This window comes from Astatotilapia calliptera, chromosome 17 (genome assembly GCF_964374335.1).
Source record: "Astatotilapia calliptera chromosome 17, fAstCal68.1, whole genome shotgun sequence".
NCBI lineage: Eukaryota > Metazoa > Chordata > Actinopteri > Cichliformes > Cichlidae > Astatotilapia > Astatotilapia calliptera.
Window position 1 is genome coordinate 38,082,208 of NC_137438.1, and position 20,414 is coordinate 38,102,621.

General features: G+C 39.7%; 1 pseudogene across 1 annotated transcript; it reads left to right on the plus strand.

Annotated features, from left to right (window-relative positions):
• The first annotated feature begins 943 nt into the window (after positions 1 to 943).
• On the plus strand, positions 944 to 20,047 carry LOC113008590 (protein mono-ADP-ribosyltransferase PARP12-like; annotated as a pseudogene). Its single transcript, XR_013902569.1, has 12 exons — positions 944 to 1,421; positions 2,290 to 2,425; positions 2,936 to 3,417; positions 3,502 to 3,552; positions 3,640 to 3,766; positions 4,465 to 4,624; positions 9,986 to 10,106; positions 10,204 to 10,300; positions 10,724 to 10,799; positions 12,828 to 12,958; positions 14,873 to 15,024; positions 15,282 to 20,047. The product of XR_013902569.1 is annotated as a protein mono-ADP-ribosyltransferase PARP12-like (transcript).
• Positions 20,048 to 20,414: the final 367 nt, after the last annotated feature.

Consider the following 20,414-nt stretch of genomic DNA (forward strand, 5'->3'; position numbering starts at 1 on the left):
TTATATAGGATATAGTTACTGTAAAATAAGTTCTTTGAACCAGGTAATGTCCTCCGAAATAATTTGATTTAAACATCTTAATCAAGTAAGGTGCTATGCATCTTAGACTGTTGACCAAATGACTATATAGTAGGCTACTTAACCTGGTCATTGTGATCCTCTTGGTCAGATTTGTCTGTATTCCTTTATGATACTAAAGAAAATGTTGCTTTTTCAGAGTAACAAGCATAATAGTTTCTGGTGGCAGCAGATGGTGGAAGAAGTGACAGGCAATAAAAAAGGAGGGGGGGGGGGGGGGAAGGAATGGAAAAATCACTTCCAACATGTTTATACTCCTCGGAGTAAGGGAGGGGAACAGGAAGCAATGAAGCTGGTGGGGAATGTGCTGCACGTTAACAAGAAAATGCAGATGAGTGATGCCAGGGAACTTTAAATGTTCCTCCTGCAGCTGGAGGCGAAGACCTGGTGAGCTGGTTTCCAGTGCTAATGAAACATATCCGTTATAATGTGCTGGAAGTTCATCTAAATGAGAAAATCAATTTAAAAGTCGACAGTAAATTTTTACATGAATTTCCGGTTAAAATACAGCACATATTGATTATAATAGGCAATAAGCCCAATCCTTCTTTTTGCATGTTTGAGGTGGAAACAAACTGCAGGCAGCAGCCGTTCTGCTGCATGTTTCAAGCTGGTGGGACTAACAGATGGCAATAATGGGATTACAATAATCGGATTTTTAAAAGTGGCATATGTAATCTTAAACACCTACTGTAAAAACACAGTAATCTGATTAGAGACTCTTTGAAGAGAAGAATGCAGAAAGCATTTAGATAAAATTAATGAGACTTGATTTTGTTATAGCATTACTGGAAATCTCTTCACTCTGTTCAGCTGTGAAGCGGAAGAAAGCCTTCTTTCTTCCCCTGTTCAGTCGAGGTGTGGGACGCATTAGGAGATCATACAGCGCGGTGACGCCCCCAAGTGGAAATCAGCAGCATTACAGCATCAGTTCAAGATAAAAAATAGTTCAGTTTCGCTTTCCAATCATCAGAAATGATACCGAAGTTTTCCTCCTCACATGAAGCTGTAGTCAGGCTGCGCTTTGGTCTCACAGGTGGAAGTTAACGCAGGCAGAGCTCGGAAACGATGGAGACGGAAATACTGAGAATGATCTGCGCCGGCCAAGGAGCAGTCAACACGGAGGATTTAGTGTATAATCTGTTTTCCGGCGATCCCACGAAGTTGTCGGAGATCATTTGTAACCGAGAGAAATTTGCTCGGTGTTGTCCAAACGGACAGGAGAAGGTGGTGGCCAGGACCCGCCTGAGACTTTGCAGAGGCAAAGACTGCCCGGGGACGTGCAGGGGTCTGCACCTGTGCAAAAACTTCCTCTTCGGATTCTGTGAGTTCAGCCAGCTCAGGTAAACATGCTGGACTTAAAGTAAATTATAGAGTTTATTGCATTGGAGTATTATTATTTCTGCACACTGTATCTGTATACAGAAAGCTGCATCTGACAGCTCAGGTGGAGGCAGGATTTCAAACTCTTTTATCGTGTAAACCTGATATCTGCATCGGTTGCTACTGACAACAAACAAGGTTTTGACACAATGGACTGAACCATGTTGTAATTGGGAGGAACACTATGCAATATTTGCCTTGGACATTGCCATACACCTGCCACATATATTGTAATAACTCAAATAACAGGAATAGAAATGAAGACACAAACAGATAAACAAGAGGAGCCTACAGAGAATTTATAGAGCTGTTCTTGAAAAAGCAAAACCAAAATCCCTTAGACATATTTTCTCTGATGTTTTTTTTTTATGTGCAGCTACAACATCAGCTTAGCTTAGCAGTTAGAAAAAAGAGTGGAAGTGAAAGGAAAATGGCTTTACAGTGTGTTTGGTTGAATTTTTTGTCTCAATTTTAAATGTTAAAGGGATTCTAGTTCTACCCAGCTATATATAAAAAGCTGGTATTGGACTAATCCCATTAAAACGTATGTCCCAAAACCTAAGTTTGACATTTATGTAATATTACTACCATGATTTATTAGGCTGTCATTTGATATAACCCTTTGGTTTTAAGCACTAACAGCCTCAAAAACAGCTGACTTTGTTCCAGACAGATAAGCTTTCATAATCATCCCACAGTGAGAGACATCAGCTCATTTAAATGTATTACACTGTTTTTATTTTTGGTTTGGGTTTTTTCTTCTTAACTGAGCAAATGGATGCTAGCACTCACAGTCACGAATCAGCTGTGTGGATTCTGTTATAACAGGAGGGGCTGCAGCTTCTCCCATGAGCTGACGTCTGAGCATAACCAAAGACTTCTGAGGCAGCATGAGCTGGAGAGCCTGAGCCGAGAGGAGCTGTGCACCCTGCTGCTGCAGAGTGACCACACACTCCTTCCTGCTGTGAGTCTTACTACCGAGCACTCTTAAGTTGAATTTCAATCAATACTGGATCTGCTGATCAAGCAGCCTTTCTTTAGACACATTTTCTTGTCATGCTGATATCCAGCTCAACCTTCCCACCAACTTCACAAAATACAACAATATTAAAAAGCTTGAGAGAGTTTTTCTGTTGCAAACAAGTTAATAAGAAAATGATCCCACATTGACCGATGACCTCAGTAAAAATATTCCCAATACGTCTAGGATCTTGGGCACCAGTTTCACATTTTATTTATTTAGATAGCATTTTGCTAACTTTAATTTATCGAGCTTTTATTGCTGTGATAAAGCAAAGTATGGTTTTGGGTTATACCTACTTACATGTGGGTGCTACATGTCCTCAGTTGCTCAGTCAGATCCGCCTCTTGCTTATAGCTAGTTAACATAAATAATGGATATAACATTGGCCATATCCATCTTTTATATACAGGCTATGATTGTAACCATCTTTTCTTTTCTTCTCTCCATCAGATATGCTACAACTACAACAATGGTGATGGAGAGTTCAGCAGGTGTCGGGATGGTGATGGTTGCAGGAGGCTCCACATCTGTGAGAACTACATCAGCCGTGAATGCAGCTGCTGGAAGAACCACGATTTTAATGCTCCACAGCCATTAAGAGCTTTGAAAGATAGAGGCGTACCTGACACACTCTTTCAGTCCTTGAAGGCTGCTTATGCAAATAAACAGGCTTTGAGACTGGCTGGAACCAACAGGGAAGATAGAGTCCACAGAGGAAACTGCTCCAGTGGTGAAGTCTCTGCTAATGACAACAACACTGATGAAAAGTCTTTTTGGTAAGAGCAAAAAGCGGCCACGCCATTGGGATAGAGGGAAACACGGTAACCCGGTCAACCGAGAAAACGCCCGTTTCTCAAGTGACATTCATGCAGCTGACGATGAAGCTGCAAAAGCCAACAAAGGGCACAACAAGAGACAGAGGACCATTAGAGGTAAATCTGGAAACACTTCTATGGGGAGATGAACTAAAACTGCTGTCTAAACAAGGTGTGTGAAATATCTCCTGTTTCTTTCAGATAAAACAGGGATCTGCATGTACTTCATTAAAGGTCACTGCAAACATGATGGTGAGAAAGTCATGGTTAGTAAGTGTTTGAGGCTTTAATGTAGTTCTTTCTTGACTTTGACCAGCTGTCTTTCTTCTTTCTCCTTAGATCGATGTTTTAAAGCTCATGACAAGATGCCGTACCGATGGCAGGTCCAAGATGGAGTCCAGTGGACTGATTTGCCCGACAATGAGACAATTGAGAGAGACTACTGTGACCCCAGTAACTCATACAGGTACTCACACAATTGAACTTCTTCAGAGATTTATTTTACACAATCTGTTACGGTTTGGAGGAGGACTCAAGCGCAGGACTCCGGGCTCAGATGCACACAAGGAAGATTTATTTACAATTCACCAGGTGTGTATACAAGAAGGTGCAGGTCCAGGGGAAAAGCACGCATTCTTAAATACAACGCACAAAGGAAACACACTTAACCCGACTTGCAGTAGCTTGGCTTCACTAATGCGTGGTAGACAACGATCCAGCGAGGAGCAGCAGTCACCTCCTGGCTTAAATGCTGATCATCTTCATGAGACCCAGGTGTCTCATCTCCCGAGGGCGTGAACCCACAGTGAGTCCGCCCCGGCGAGAGAGAAGAGGAGAGAGAGAGGAAGAGAGACAGTGCAGCTGATCCGCCTGGCCGTGACACAATCATCTCAATGTTTTTAGATAAAGTGGAACTATTAAGCTTTTCCATATTTTCTTTCATATATACACTGATAAAATAACAGATGCTCATTTTAAACTTTGACAAAGTTTAAAAAAATAATAATAATAATTTGAAACTTTAACATAATTGTAAAACAAAGAGAAAATATGAGGTGAGACAAGATTTTCTGTTGCTACAGGAAAATCCTTTCATTGAGTGTTTCAATGCACAAAGGTTTTGGTAGAACTGATGTTAATACTTTCTTGATTGTTTTTTTGCAGTAGTACCAGCCCGGCCGTGCACTTTGACACGATGACGTTTGGACAGTACAAAGTGCGTCGACTCTCGACAGAAAACTCGGTGATCGAGCCGACCTTCATCCACACCACCGAGTGGCTTTGGTACTGGCAGGATGGGAGTTGGAACATGTTTGCATCCGCTGTGAGTAACTACAGAGTGTTGACAGAAATTTTGGCAGATTGCTAAAAATTAACCCATAAGGACCCACAACATTTTTTTTTCAGGACAATTATGAGTGATGTCAATCATACAAAATGGACCACCTTTAACACACTTCTGAAGCTTTTTAAATAATAGCTCCAGAAAACTGTTTCTGGTTGTTAGTGATGAAGTATGAACCCTGCTTTTGGGTCCAAACTTCTACTGTGTTCATTACATGTTTTAATGCTTCTCATCTTGTTCTGTTTAATCTGAACAAGCCCTTAAAAATACTCAGTGATCACTGTCGACCTCTCTGCATTTTTATTAGCACTGTTCATATGCAGCATGTTTTAAACGTGTGTGTATGTGAGAATGCGTGTGTCATGGGGGTGCATTTGTGTGACCTCCTGCTCACCAAAATGATCATAAAGCTGGAAGCTTACAACACAAGAAACAGATCTTTCATATAGGATGTATCTACAATAAAACCTCTCCCAGCACAGAGTGGCTGGAGAGGTGGTGAGACAAAGGAATGTCTTTGATCACACAGTTTGAATCAATGTAGAGATGGGAAGCATAAAAATGACAACATTTAACAATTCACTTTAACATTTCCCTCCTGTTTTGTTATTTTTATGCTCCAGATTATTCCTGTGTAGTATTTTCTCACTCCTTGTTTTTGACAGTGTCAGTGTAGATTTAGATGTCACACAGCTCCTGCCGTCATTCACCTCCTATTGCAGCAAAGGTTCACCATTAATACATGTTCTAAACTACTATGTTCTTCCATCTCATACACAGTAAACTACATCCTGCAAGTAAACAAATGAATGTCAACAGTCAAACACGAAGAATCAACATTCTCAAATCATATGTCACTACAATCCAGCTGTATACAGGCATTCAAACACATCAGTTGATTTTACTGTTTGTCCATGTGAATCTCAGCTAACTTCAAAGCTGTAGCCTGGTCAACACTCCTCTTTATGACCCCTATCAACCCCCCAAATCTTCTCACTGTAGGCACCCTGTGGGGGTTAGAGTCAACTGGTGAATCATCTGCACTTACAACTCTTCTCCTTTCCTGTTGTCACTGCAGAAAAAGATTTTGTAAAGGAAATTGGATCAAGTTGTTTATGATCTTCTCCCCCCTTTTTGAGTCATGTCCACCCATGGCTCAAAACTTCAACCAGCTCAGAGAAGTTGACACGATGTAAATGTAGACAAAAGGCTCCTCTGTTTACATCTCTCCCTCGCAGAAGGCTTCTCTGCAGAGCATCAAATCTGCATGGCAAAGTGACACCTTTAGATGATCTTCATCCTTGGGGAAAGTGGTGTCAACTATCTCCCAGTCTCCTAGCATCTGTGCTTCACACAGAACCACAATTCCATCGCTGGTCCCCCGCTGCGCTGTCACTTTTGGAGCTTGGCACGCTCCCTTCATCCCTCAGTTTCTGTTCCAACGCGCTGACGATTTAAGGCAGAGCACGTCGTACACCTTAGTTGTCTTCTTCAACGTCAACGTCGAAACTTTATTTAAGATTTTGCTGTGCGAAGTCTCCTCATGACGATCTTCTGGAAGCCCAGTGGTGCAACCCACTGTGGTTTTTCAGCTGTCCTGCAGATGGTCCCTGCTTCTCACTGGTCCTCTTGAAGCGTCTCTCCTGGCCTCAGCTTCCATCTTGTCGACGCTCTTCCTTACTCGCTTCTCCTCATGGTACCTGCAAATTTAAAATTGACACTCTTCTTGTGCCACACGGCTCTCGTCATGTGTCAGCTCCACACAATGAGACATGCACAAGAATGCTGCACATTCTCTTCTAAAAAAAATTCTCCAGGGTTTCCCTCTTGGAGCAGCTCCACTCCAAACCTGTAACCCTGTCAATACATTAGTCAGAGGTTAAACATTAAGATTGTTTAACTCCCAGCTGCACCCGGAGCCTGTATCCTAGAAGACAAAGTCTTTAAGTTAAAACAAACTCACATTTGCAACCAACTGTAGCATAAGATTAATAAAGTATTCAGCATCACAGAGACAAGTATAATTGCAGGGTTACTCTAAACTCATTAAACCCCTGATTTTTCCATAATTTGCTCCAAATCATTGAACATCTGCACTTCATTCCACATTGTAATCAGAATCAGAATACTTTATTGATCCCTGGGGGAAATTATTTTTTGTTACAGTGACTGGACAGTGACTTTTCTTAAGTTTGTCACTCACCATGAGCTCAATAGTGGTCAGATAATAAGCCCCATGTAACTATTGAGTAACCACTGCACATCTGTTCAATCGTCACTTGTCTGTCTGTGCTGAATCCTTTACAAGCAGCTTTAAAGGAAAAACAAACATTAGCCAAACACACGGATCATCCTGGAGGTCGGGCCTAAGTCAACAGGTTCCAGAGGTGCTGTAAAAGGTCATAAAGTTAACACTCGGCTGTAAAAAACAGAAGTAACACTGGTTTCAACACAGTATCACACTGTATTCACATCTTCCCCTGTAATTTTCAACATTTTCTCAACAACACAGTGTAATTTCATCACCAACACACAGCCTGTAACCACAGTTTTCTTGACACACAAAATCTCAGTAATCCTGTGGTAGAAAAACATTACTAAGTTGTGTGTCCTGCTGTAAATCACATGATCAAATCACATGATTAACCCTCTGCTGTAGAAAAGAAATGTAAATGTTAGTGCTGCGCAGGTGTATACACTCTTTCTCACAGTGATCTCTGTGAGCAACACAAGGTGATGAATAACACACCTTTGGTAAATTCAAAAACATCCAGAAAAATTACAACTAAAAAGGTTAAATTTGCAGAGTTCACATAGTCATGTGACCCAAGTTTCCTCCTGTGGTGTCCTCCTGCTCCTGCAACAAGAGGCACACACAGAGATACATCCACTCCTTTGTCATCTGAATGGGGTAACCTTGAATAGTGGTGTCAGTCAGTCTTGTCAGCTTTTACCAGTCAGTCAGTTCCCCATTTTTTTATTTTCACTCATTATTCATTCATCGATTGTTTCTTTTTTTCTTTGCTGATAGTGGAACCTATCGTCGCATTTTGTTTCCACCCTCAGCAAAACGACGACATTTAAAAAAGAAACAGAATTTAGACTGGATTACCTCGCTGAATCCTTTTAGAAAGGGACTCGCTTCCTAATTGTCCCAAACAAGTGGCTTTCACCTGAGCCCGTTCTAATTTTGGAGAAAGTCACTTTGCAACCGTTCGCAACAACATGTTGTAGTTCTCCCTATTCAAACGTTCAGATCCTCTTAGATGAGAGAGAATATTAAACAAAACTTTCAGTGCACTATGAAAGTAACAAAATAAAAAGTAAGGGGGGGGATCATACCAAACCTAATTGGCAGGCTCAACCTTGCAACAAAAGACAAATCATCAGCTAGTTTGATCTCAAACATTCATCCAATCAGCCACACACAACACACAGCATAACCCTGTTGTCTCATCACATAATGAGTTTCTTCTCATGTAACCAAATGTGTGCCATGTTAAAACTTCTTCACACACCAGAAACTCAACAATCAGCTCACTCAGTCAAAACCTCTCATCAGCATTCTGTTTTCTCCCTATGATGCAATCATTTGTCCTCCTATAATATTCAGTCCACTAGTCTATGTATCACTTTTCATCTTACTAGTGACTTGGACAAGATGACAAACAGAATCTCATGCTTAAGATGCTTTCTGGTCTTCACGAGTGTCATTGTATGTGTATGTGGGGTTGGTATGGTTAATGCTGTTTGTGTGTGTGTTTTTTTGTGTACCTTTCTCATTTTGTAGTCCAGACTCCTTCTCAATTTTCCCACTTAAAGCAGTTTCCTTTTTTCCCAGGATTGCTTACCCAAATTTTGATTACCCACACTAAACGACAGCCTTCCTCTGTGTGCTCACCTGCTCCTCTCACTCCGTTCTCCTCTCCCACGTTGCAGTCCAATGGCAGACAGTTCTCTTCAGCTTTGTCCTGTGTTTTCCCACTGTCTCATCTTGCCATTTTACTCCAAACGTGGCAAATGTCACTCAGACAGTCTCCTCAAAAGTCATCTTCACACACAGTGAAGTTGCAGCTTGCTGGAAACGCATCTCCATCCATCCATGCTGATGCTGTTTGCACACACTGCAGCTGGACCTCTCTGCTCAGGACTCTGTTGTTGTAAAAATTACAACATTTAACAATTCACTTTAACTATTTCCTTTGCCTTGTTTGGTCTCATCCTTTTCAGCACAACCTCACGTGTCTGAATTTACAGTTATGTTTTCATTTTGACATACTGTATTAACACAATTGATCTAAAATCAGACAAAAAACATAAAATCCGAGTAGAAAAAGTTATATTTTTTACTGTAACAACCAAAAACATGTTTATCGAATCATATTTCATAACTTTAAAAACAAATATAAATTGTCAGTTTTAAAATCATATGCACAAGTTTTGCAAACAAAGTTATTTGCAGCCTTTACCCTTTTTTAAATAACCATTTCAAACTATTTACAGAACAATCAGGTGTTCTCATTCAATAAGATGCCACACAAAATATTTGTGCCACTCCAAATATTTCTGTCCACTATAAAGAAGAACATCACAGCCTGATACCTGCAGGTCTGACATAAGGTCATAACCAGAGAGGGCTCGCTGCGCTGTCCTTAGACAGTAAACGTGACGAAACTATTCGGGAAAAACGCCGCGTATATATAGTTTGTCATGACTCTGGTTTTACGTGGCCTAGCAACACAATTTAAAAACTGGTATATATCACCTTGTTGCTTTGTCATCTTAAAGTGGTAATATGTCTGCATTTATAAATTAGATAGAAGCTATCTGCAAACCTTAGCCAATCTCTCTGTGAGTGATTAGAGTCAGTCCAAGTCTGACTGCAACTGGTTTCAGTAAGTTTGCCTCCTGTCAGACAACCTTGCGCTCAAACGTGGTCACAAGTGTGCAACATCCTCAAGCTCTGGGCAAAAATGTATTCACTACAAGTTGTAGTTGGTCACAGAATATGAATAAATAAATCAATAAATCACCAGGCAGCCACCAATTTTTACTCCAGTCTTATTTTTACTTGCGTGATAAGCCACGCTGTCAAGCTAAGTGTGTCCAGTGTTGGATGATCGTCAGTTGAATGTAAACACGAGGGTCCATGAAACCAGCTCTCTTGTTCATAGTATTTCCAGAATATATTACCATGCTAAATATTACGATACTATGGTGTATCAATTTTTCCCTCCCTATGGTTGGCAGTTGTCCTTTTCTTATGAACTGTTCATTGTTCATATGCCGATGCAGGTTTCCTTCAAGGTTAAAAACACCTTTACTGTTCTCACTTTGCAGATTGGTGGACACGAAGCAGCAGACATCAACAGTGCAAAGCTGGAGGAGAAGTTTCTGGCCAATGATAAAGACGTGGTGGAGTTCACTGCTGGTTCACAGTCATATTCACTCAGTTTCCAAGGTAAACAAAGAATAGGGAACCATGCATACTTCTGCATGTTAAAATATAAAATCAGCTTTATAATTGTTGTGCAAGTTTAAACTTTTTTGCCCCTCAGACATGATGCAGACAAACAAGCGTTACGGCACCAAAAGGCCTGTTTGTAGACGGCCACGGTTTGTCTCTGCTGCAGATGCCCTAAAAAAGAAAGTCAGGTATGTCATCCCCAAAACAGCTCCACCAGACTTCCTTACTTTTTTCTAAATTCATTAGATACTTGAACTTTCTTGTCATCTTTATTCCAGTTGGAGATGGGATTTGATTTTTACACCAAGATCTCTAGAGACCAGCATATTGTCTTGAATCTAACGTAATTTCTATTCAATACTGATAGGTAACCATGCCAAAGTACTGTTATTGCCTTGGTCTTTAGAGTCAAACAAAGCTCACTAACCAAAAGCAAACAAATAAAAAACAATATTGTTGTTGTAGCGTACAGCTTCATAAAGCTTGACAAGAGCTGATGCTGGATCCAGGAAAGTTGTAAACTTAATTTTAAACAAAAATAAAATTGGCCTTGTTTTTTCAACTTCTATAAAAATGACATCATTAAAGTAAATTTGAATTTCTCTCTGCAGAAGGTCTTCAGTTCAAAGCTCCACTTCAATACCAAAAACCTGGGACAACACACAGATCCCTCAAACAGGATGCTCGGTATTGTAAAAAACATAAAATATAACTATTCTGTTGTAAGTCACACTCTTAAATTTAGATGTTTTTGAAATTAATTGTATTCTAATAATATTAATAACAGAAGTGAGCAAGTAAATTTACTGACAAATAGACATGAGGACAAAATGCTGTTGGCGATGAAGATGCGAAGCTTTTCATTGGACGGGATGAATTCATTTATTAGAAGGACAGCTCATAAAAACGAGTTAGAAGCAGAAAAAGACAGTTTCATACGAGGTTTTCTGCTTCTTCATGTTCGTTCACGTGAAGGTTTTATTCCTGTTTTTTATGGGGTCTTTTTTTCTTGTGACAAATTCTTAAATAATTTGAAAATGAATGAAGTGCAGCCGTCTGGCTAATCTGCCGTGAGAACAGAGTTTCTGTTGCAAATGGTGTAGGAGAAGAAAAAAACCAGTTTTTAAAAAACGTTAAGTAGCAATTTATTCAAAGTAAACAAGCTAAAACATACAATTTAGCATTGCTAGGCATTTATTTCTTTTTTGTAAACAAAAGTACTTTAGTATTTTTGAATAGGCTAAAAAAGTATATTACATTAGGGCAGCCTAATTATTATTTCATTATTATTAAGAAACACATTAGCTGATTGCTGTTAAGCATTGGGATGGCAATTTGTCCCTATTCGATTCAATTTAATTTAGTTTTATTTTATTTATATAGCACAAAAAAGTCACCTTAAGGCATTTTATATATTAAGTTAAAACCTTCCAATAACACAGAGAAAACCTCAACAATCAGACAACCCCCTAAGAGCAGTGTTGGGGAGTAATGGAATACATGTACCGCCGTTACGTATTTAAAATACAAAATATGAGTAACTGTATTACTGTTTATAAAGGTGGTATTCAGAATACAGTTACTTTGCTAAAATAAATGGATTACACAGCCGTCTTTTCCTGTTTCATATGTTAGGCTGTCCCCTCTCTATTTTTGGTAATTCCACGCCGGTGGAAACCCAAACAAAACCCGCATTAAGAGGCTCAAACGTCTCATTCTCGCGTCTCATAGTCACGTGAAGAAATATTTTTTTAAATGATTTAATATGAAGGCAACAGGCAGAGTGTTGCAGGCATCGCCCTAAAGAATGTAGCTTCATGGGCAGTGTAGTCCGTGCTACAGGGAGAATGGACTGTCATACCCGTTATGTGTCTGTGAGCGCGAGGAGGGAGAAAAAGGAAAAGTATGAGCTGTCATCGAGCAGAAACAGGAGCTGGAAGCATGTAAATATAATAATAACCACTGCAGCCAAAAAGAGAGCCTGACGAGCCCAGCTGTAAGTAAGCTATTAAGACTCGACTGTGTTCGTGTTTTCCTCCGAAACAATAAGTTCGGTTGGAGCAGCCTTCCAACGCCTCTCTCTGTCTTTCGCTAGCAAAGTTGACCCAGACAACAAAGTAAAGCTAGTTTTCATCTACGAGCCCGACACGTACCCGACGTATTAGCCAGAGGTCCCTTTACTACGGTTCGGAGCCGCTGACCTGTTTTATATACGTGTGGAATAGTTTTCTATACGAGATCGCTGCAAAAAGTGCAGCCTTACCTAATGTCCACCTACTGTTACTCATTTATATTAAGATTTAAACATCTAGTTGGTGTTGGTATGGCGAGTAACCTTCAGTAATAAATCACCCAGCAATAGTACATTCATGTAGTTGTAAAAAAGCATGATAATATATTAAGTAATCCAAAGTATTCAGAATACATTACTCTCATTGAGTAACGTAATGGAATACGTTACAAGATACAATATGTAATCTGTAATCTGTAGTGGAATACATTTTAAAAGTAACCTTCCCAACACTGCCTATGAGCGAGCACTTGGCAACAGTGGGAAGGAAAAAAACTCAGTTTTAACTGCAGGCTCAGAGAGGGGCGGGGCCATCTGCCATGAGCAATTGGGGGTGAGAGGAAAAGCAGAGAGCAGAGCACTTGTTATTTTTCGTTGTCATTGTGAATAAAAATATTTAATGTGCCTGTTTTTTTTTCATACAGCGAATCTCACTCCAGCTCAGCTCAGAAGAATTTAAGGAGGCTGAAGCTCTTTTCTATAAAACCATGAAAGACTGTGACATCATCAACATTGAGAGGATTCAGAACAAAGCTCCATGGGAAGCCTTTCAGTTGTACGTATTTCATTTAATGTGCACCCATCTTTCACTGTGAGTATAAAGTTACTGTACCACTGCTGCCAGCTAAAGTGAGGTTATGGTTGTGTAACTGATATGACTGAGCTTTTTATTAAAGTGTATATAGTATTACCAGCTGTCAGTTCGCTGAGGTTTGCAGGCATTCATTTATGCACCGCTCTGTTAAAGCCCTGCATTTCATTCAGGATTCATTCAGAGATGGCCTCACATTTGAACAGTGATGGGAATAACAATGTTCTAAGTAACGGCGTTACTTTTTTCAGTAACGAGTAATATAACTAATTACTGCTACCTATCATTACAACGCCGTTACTAAAATGCGGTGTTACTATTTTTCAACAAACAGACGGTTGAAGCTGTGTTCAGGTTACCGCACCTTATATCAGTTGCACGGAAGTAGCTGTAAGTAATCTGGACGCTACAGCTTTGAGCAGCTGTGCGCGCTCAGATTACTTACTTTTTGGCAAAACACCTGGAGCTAAGGGGGCAAAACAATCGCATGAGTGCTGCTGCTTGACTGAGGAAGAATGAAGTAGTCGTAGTAAGCCAATCACACGACTACTTCAAGATGACAAAGCAATAAGGTGATATATACCAGTTTTTAAATTGTGGTGATAGGCCACGTAAAACCAGAGTCATGATAAACAAGATATACGCGGCATTTTTTCCTCAATAGTGTCGTCACGTTTACTGTCTAAGGACAGCGCAGCGAGACCTCTCTGGTTATGACCTTATGTCAGACCTGCAGGTATCAGGTGTGATGTTCTTCTTTATAGTGGATAGAAATATTTGAAGTGGCACAAATAATTTGTGTGGCATCTTATTGAATGGAGAACACCTGATTGTTATGTAAATAGCTTGAAATGGTTATTTAAAAAAGGGTAAAAGGTAAATGGCTGCAAACTGCAACAACAATTTTGTTGTTTGCAAAACTTGTGCGTATGATTTTAAAATTTACAATTTATACTTGCATTCAAAGTTATGAAATATGATTCATTAAACATGTTTGTGGTTGTTACAGTAAAAAAGATAACTTTTTCTACTCAGAGTTAATGTTTTTATCTGATTTTAGATCAATTGTGTTAATACAGTATGTCAAAATGAAAACGTAACTGTAAATTCCAACATGTGAGGTTGTGCTGAAAAGGATGAGACCAAACAAGGCAAAGGAAAGAGTTTTTCAAGGTGAAATGTAGAGGGAGAATTGAAAGTAGTCAAAAACAGCCAATAATGCTGTAAAATTAAACATTTTTTTTAAAGTAACGCAATAGTTACTTTTCCTAGTAATTAATTACTTTTAGAATCTTGTAACTCAGTTACTTTTTTGAAGAAGTAATTAGTAACTATAATTAATTACTTTTTCAAAGTAACTTGCCCAACACTGCATTAGACTGTAGAATACTTTGGTATACAGAGTTCATGGTTGACTCAGTGACTCCAAGGTGCTCAGGTCCTGTTGTTGTGTAAAAGACCAAACAAACCCAAATCGCCGCGCCTCCACCACCGAGCTTGAAAGCTGGTATGAGGTGTTTGTGCAGAGACTCTGTTTGATGTGCACTGTGGCCAGACATCTCCGCTGTGGTGTCATCTTTCTGAAGGACATTATTCCAGAAATCTTGTGGTTTGTTCAGATGCAATTTTGCAAACCTGAGCTGAACATTTAAGCTATATTTTCAGAAACAGAAGCTGCGTCTGTTGTTTATACAGCATTTAGCTGCATTTAGCATTCAATGTTATCCTGCTTTCCACTTGTGGCTACAGAGACTGCTGCTGCAGATGTATATAGTATGTATACTGTAGATGTCTATAGTATATTTATTCACTTTATATTCCCGCACTTACTGTACATGTACCAGTTAGAGTTATTTTTTTCCTGCCTCCTATTTCAAGGCAGAAAAATCAAATGAAGAGCAAAAACAGAGATGGAAAGGTGATGGAGAAAAAGCTTTTTCATGGCACTGACTCCAAAGATGTAGACGCCATCTGCCACCACAACTTTGACTGGAGAATCTGTGGAACTCATGGAACGGCTTATGGGAAAGGTGAGTTAAAACGGTTATTGAATATTCAAATTATGTTTTCAGAAAAAATACGTTTAAAATCAAAAATTCCAAACATTCTCATTTCAATCTTGCAGTCTTTTCTGTGACACCCTTGGGTGCTGGGAAGTGATACTTTAAAAAAATAAACCAAAGGCTTTGTTTGTCTCTGTTTATCACTGAAGAAAATAATGCGTAGCCCTTTGTCTTTTCCCACAAATAAAGTTTTGATAATTGTATCTTTTGGTGTCTAAACACAGGTAGTTACTTTGCCCGTGATGCCAGTTACTCCCACAACTACACCGGAGACACTGATGTGAGAGCCATGTTCATCTCACGGGTGCTGGTGGGAGACTTCACCATAGGGTCCTCTGATTATCGCCGACCTCCTTCCAAGGATGGAGGGGGCATAAACTTCTATGACAGCTGTGTGAATGATGTAATGAACCCCTCCATATTTGTGGTGTTTGAGAAGCAGCAGATCTACCCCGAGTACCTGATACAGTACAAGACCACAAACCTACTTAATGTGCACAATGGCAATGCAGCAACTATAGCAGGATTTAATCAAAGTACTAATAATTCTTGTGTCATTGCTTAACAAAAGTGGTGTAAAAGGGGGTAGGCAGTGTCTTGAAATGGAAATTTTATTTTGAAGGAGCTTAATAGAGTTTGTGCTGAATAATTTAATCATATGCAAACACATACCTGAAAGCAAAAAAGCACAAAAAAATCTTATGTAGAGATAAATATAAAAAAAGAAGCAGTAGATATTAATGACAGATATGTTCACAATAGAAAAGAACTCTTACTTACTTCCAGACGATTAGAAAATGTGAATTGTGAGCTGGTCTGTAGTTAATGTAGATTAACAGTTTATGATTAATTAGCTTCTCAGTCAGATGATATTAAAACATTTTAGGTTAAATTCAAATGATGGGGAAACCTTGATGAAATTACTGAATGATGAATGATTTATATTTTTACATTTTCCTGTTGCACTTTATTATTTCTATTTCTGTTTTTGTTGTTTTGATGGTGAAGTTTTTCCACCTTGACCAAATGTAAAATGATTTTCTACAAATTGCCAGCATTTCCTCTCACTTTGTATTTATGAGCATATTGAAGATGAAGAAAAAGGTTGGCACGATCCCATTTGCTGAGGTGTTGTTTATAGAAAATAGACCAGCCTTTATACAGAATAATTAAAAAACAGCAGGACTGAGTTAACCTTATCAGAAGAAAAAACCAAGTGCTTTCCTCATGATTATCTTCGGAGGTTTTATATGTCTGCCACATTTAGTGTTAATTATGCAAACAAATCATAAAATGTCAATTAATGATAAAGGACGCTGTCAGATTAGACCATTAGAGTCAGAAATTCTTATAATGACTTGTCCGAGACACATGATGGATTATGTGTTGGTGCCTGATGGTAGCAACAAGAAGCAGGGACCAACTTTTGAGAACATGAATAGAAACAAACAGCAGCTCTGTGTTTGGAAAAACCTAAAAAAAAAAGAGAAAAATATTAAAAGGGAAGCTCAAAGACGATGCTGTGGTGGCTCTTAATCTCTTTAAGATCGTCCCATTGTGCACTACAGAGCGCACACCACTGCTCTTGGAGTCACGAAAACATAAAGGTTGCGTTAAAACTTGATAACTGATATAGCATTACACTTCTTTCAACTCAGACAAAGTCCATTGCACTACTTTCAAGCACTTTGCAACCTGTCCTCTAATTTGGTCATTTCTTCTGGATGCATTTCTCTTGCTTGTATATATTTATTTTGTCGTATGTACTCCTTTTGTCTGTTTTTTATTCTTGCCGTCCTACTGTTTCTATTTTTATTTCATGCACAGTTGATGTGGAGAACCCACAATTTGTTTTGTACATGCACAAAGAAAATAAAAGGCTATTCTATTCTAAAAAGGAGGCATGCCTAACTGGCATCATTTAGTTATCAACTATGATGGTAACGTCAAATGAATTCAGCTATGTTGCAACTGCAAGCAACAAAGTTGCAAAACACACAACAGTCCTGGGAACTGTTGGCTAACACATGGAGGTCTGTGCCACTTTTTAAGAATCATCAGTGACCCACTGCCAAAGTGATCACGCTGGATGATGTTTGCTGCAATGGCTCCAGACTCTAAGTCGTGTGCTCAGTGTGAGAAAGTGGTGACAGCAGCAGCAGATTTGTCAAATGCTAGAAAGGCGATAATGCATAATGTATATTGAATCATGCTGAGTATGCACAGGTGGCGATGCCTGATTATTAATGTCACCATTGTTGGGTCCTTACTTAAATAATGTCTTTCACATTACTCCTTACTTTTCCTAAAATGATGCAGTACCTTACTTAATTACTTTACTGGAGAAAGTAATTGGTTAGCCATTTCACGCTCCTGCACTGTCTGTCACGATCCTGGGTCTTTTGACCCAGCGTTTTGAGTTTCAGTTTATTTTGATGTTTATGGTTAAGTTCATTAGGTTATCTAAGTTCATTTGCTTATTAGTTTCCCCTTGTGTTTTCAACCCCTGTTAAGTCTCCCTTGCCCTTCATATGTTTCATGTCTGTGTGTGTAATGTGTGTATGTGTTAGTCACCATAGGGAAATAGTTCCTCTGCATTTAACCCATTCACCCAGTGAAGCAGTGGGCAGCCACCAATGCATCATTATCATCATTATGTTCATGTGTGTCAGCTGTTTTCCCCATGTGTTCCGACTTCCCTCATTAGCCTCCTGTGTGTATTTAGTCAGTGTGTTTTCAGTCGTTCCTTGTCTGCTCGTCTGCGTCATGTCTTCAGGTATCCATGTCAGTTCACCATGTTTAAGGTTTTTTTTTCCCCCCCATGTTTTAGTTTTAGTTCACCCAGTTTAGGTTATTGTTTAATTTCATGCATGCCCTTTGATTGCATTTATTTTGCCAGCCTTAATGTGGTTGAAATTATAAATATTTAAACTGCTGGGAAGACTGAAGAAGCATTTAAAACCGTTGCAAAGATTATATTATAGGAAGGCCCAACTACAGAGCTCCGGGTATAACTCAGGCTTAGATGAGAGTACTTTACACTCTCATGTCACACTTGTAGTTGGAAGCAACTATGAGGCTAGAACACTGGGCTCAATGGTCAAGAAAGCGCTGAGCTTGACCTGGGAGGCCACAGATGCACCAAACGCTTGGAAGGCAGTGGAAGTAGACATGTGGTATGTTGCGTTTTCCTCAGAGGAGTAAAACAAACCTGAAGAGGATTCACCCATGGAAGAAAGAGGACAGATCATACCGACACACAAAGACTCTGGTAGCCCCAATCCTGGGTTTCAGCACCACTGATGCACGACAGACCCGACCACATGTTTGCACTTTTCAGTACACTTCTTTATTGTGGCTGTCAACTTACACACGCTGCTGCAGCTTTGCAGCGGATCCACATATTTCAAGATTTTCAAGAGCTTGGCTTCCCAAGTCCCTGATTTGGGAGTTGAAAACAGAGTGAGAGGTTTCAGCTACTTGCTGGTGGCGGTGGACTGCTTCACAAGCTAGGTGGAAGCAATCCCATTCAAAAATGAATGAGTGCAGACTATGGTGTCCCAAGGAGCATATGCTCTGACAATGATTCACATTTGTCCAATAAAGAACTGGCAGAGGTAGAAAAGGCTCTAGGTATAACACACCGATTTGTTTACCACCCTGCCTCACAAGGGGTGGTGAAAGGGCAAATCAGACTTTGAAGAGAAAAATTGTGGCATATATTAGGACAGTAAACTGAGATGGGTGGACACTCTCCCCATTTTTCTTATGTCAATGAGAACCTCTCCGGGTGCGCATACACACCTGATGCCACATGAGTCGCTGAGAGGCAGGCCAATGCCTGGTCCAACCCTGAGAGGGAGGTCGTATGACCTCTCTGGATGTTTGGCAGGTGAACTGTGATGAATATATGACAGCGTAGACTAAGCGAGTTTTTAAGTTTTGTTTAAGCAGGTGCAGCTGGCTGAGCCTGAGGAAACTACAACTACAGCAATAAAGGCTGGTGACTAGGTGCGGGTGAAAGTTCACAATGGAAAGTGGCTTGAACCCTGGTGGACTGGACCCTATGAGGTGATTAAATGCACATCCAGTCTAGTGCTGTCCAGATAAAAGGTAAAGCTGGAGCTAATTATCACCACATGACACATTGTATACCTGCACAATCACCTTTGTAAACTCTGGCTGAGGGTTAGGCCTAATCAGAAACCGGTGAAGGCGCCAAACAAATAGACTGATCTGACTCAAAAATTGACCATTGCATGTCCTTGTTAGTATAAATGGCATGTTTCCTAGCTACTATAGAGTGCTGCGGTTGTTGTTGTATTCTGTGTGGTAGAAGCTTATTGAATAGACTGATAATAGCCGCTTTGTCCAAGGAGAAAGGCCTACCACCCTATCAGTTGCTGTTGTTTGGACAACAGGAGGAGTTAGAGAATGATGAGGAGGTGCAGAACAGTAAAAGCAGGGAGCCAAGGCTCTGAGGGCAATAGCTGGTGTGGGGTTGAAGGTTTGAAGCTTGTAGCTATTTGTTGTTAATGAACCATCAGACAGGATGGAGTACTGGCAGACATGAAGGGAACCAGTGGATTGAAAATCATCCTTAAATAGGAAAAGATCATACCACTAGGGCTGTTCGATATAACGATATATATCGGATGACGATACAAAAACGTCTATCGTTTCATTTTACGCTATCGTTTGTTTCGTGGTGTCGCAAAATAAACTGTTTACGGCAATGTTTTTTTTCGTCATTTTGATGGTTACTGTAGTGGGTATATTAATTTCTTAAAGTTCTCTCTTTCTCTTATATTTAATACCAGAGGTGGGACCAAGTCATTGTTTTGCAAGTCTCAAGTAAGTCTCAAGTCTTTATCCTCAAGTCTCAAGTCAAGTCTCAAGTAATGTCAGGCAAGTCAGAGTCGAGTCTCAAGTCACTGGTGTAAAAGTCCGAGTCAAGTCACAAGTCTGAAACTTTGAATTTCAAGTCCTTTCGAGTCTTTAAAAAAAAAAAAAAAGAAAAAATAATGTTGCAGTTATGCTAAATGTAAATATTAGACCATGTAATTTTTAAATCTGTGTTTTTCTCAACACATGACAAAATAGTGAACTTAGAAAATATACACAAATTGTGAAATTGCACCTCTTTAAAATGCAGCTCAATTAAACCTAGCTCCAAGAATAATTTTCACCGACAGTTCTGAGATACGCTGCATGTTATTCTTGGATGCGGTTGTAGGACCGGCTTTAAAATCGCATGACAAAAATATCATACACATTAAAAAAAACTGTATCACCAACGTAGCCTGGACAACATTTGCTAGTTAGATGAAGTCAGCTATCTCATCGTAGCATATTTA